The 1,203-nt window shown below is 44.4% G+C and overlaps 1 long non-coding RNA gene across 1 annotated transcript; it reads right to left on the bottom strand.

Annotated features, from left to right (window-relative positions):
• Positions 1-206: 206 nt before the first annotated feature.
• On the bottom strand, positions 207-501 carry LOC131424798 (uncharacterized). The gene is made up of 2 exons (XR_009228329.1): positions 458-501; positions 207-408 (listed from the first exon to the last, which is right to left on the bottom strand). It is a non-coding gene; the product is annotated as an uncharacterized LOC131424798 (long non-coding RNA).
• Between the last annotated feature and the right edge of the window lie 702 nt (positions 502-1,203).

Genomic DNA, 1,203 nt, shown 5'->3' with positions numbered 1-1,203 from the left:
GCAGAGCAGAACCTTGAGTAGTCATAGGGCAGACCATTGTAGTAGACCAGTTCCCCTGCCCCTGCCAGATGTGCATGTCCTATTTCCTGGAACCATGGAATATGTCATTTTACAAGGTAAAGGGAATTCCCAGGGGCAATTAAGGATCTTGAGATGGGAGACTGCCGCAGTCTGGCTGGGCACAAAATCACGAGCCACCACCCAGCTTGTAGATTCAAACAGCAACTCTTTATTCCCGAACTCACACCAGCCGTCTACAATCACGTTCTGGGGAAATCCACGTTCTCTGCCCAAATCCACCCCCACTGGGCTTCTGTCTCCCAAAAAATACTGTCTGAATCCCGTGAGAACTCAAGGGGAACTCAGGCAGCAGGATACGCCCTATTCCCAGCAGGAATAACCTTAAACCTGGAACCACCCTAAACCCGGATTGTCCTAAACTGGGAACACCCTAAACCTGGATTGTCCTAAACCGGGAACACCCTAAACCCGGATCCGCCCTGGTCCTAGCAAGGTCACCTTACATGCAATGTCACTGCAAAATGTCCTATTTCTACGAGTCCTTCCACTAAGCAACATGGGGTACGCTGGCAAGGAAATTGTCATACCTACTTGGCTAATGGCTCTGAGCAGGAGACTATCTTGAAGGTGAGCCCAGTGTTGATCACAAGGGTCCAAATATGAGGGAGACAGAAGTGTTAGTTGGAATGAAAGAAGTTGTGTTGTCAGAAGCATAGGCCAGAAATGATGCCATTGCTAGAAAAGGAAACAGGTCCAGGAACACTGACAGCCTTCCCAAGATAGACAAGTAAGGAAACATTCTCCTCTGAACCTCCAGAAGAAATGCAGTTGGCAGCATTTGTGAGCCTAGGAGGACCTGCTTTGAACTTCTCATCTCCAGAATTGTAAGAGAATAAATTGGTGAATAAATTTGTTGTTTTTGTGTTAATTTGTTACAGTATCAATAAAAACCAATGGAGATACTCATTGAAAAACTGGTATTATCGTAAGGACAAAAGTTCTAAATCGGTAGTAGAGAGAAACTTTTAATGAGTCAGTTGATTTTTGTCAGAGTTGCAAGAGTTATTCAGGGGAGGCAAGTCTTTCTAATAAATGGCTCTGAAAAAATGGAAACTCAACGTGGAAGAAAATACCTTAAACCCTATTTCACATCATATGCAAACTTAATTTGAGATGAACTGA

This window comes from Marmota monax, unplaced genomic scaffold, assembly GCF_021218885.2.
Source record: "Marmota monax isolate L192 unplaced genomic scaffold, Marmota_monax_Labrador192_F-V1.1 WCK01_AAM20220418_F8-fsc00063, whole genome shotgun sequence".
Lineage (NCBI taxonomy): Eukaryota > Metazoa > Chordata > Mammalia > Rodentia > Sciuridae > Marmota > Marmota monax.
Note: the sequence above shows the minus strand (reverse complement) of the source record. Positions and strands in the feature narration are given on the sequence as shown.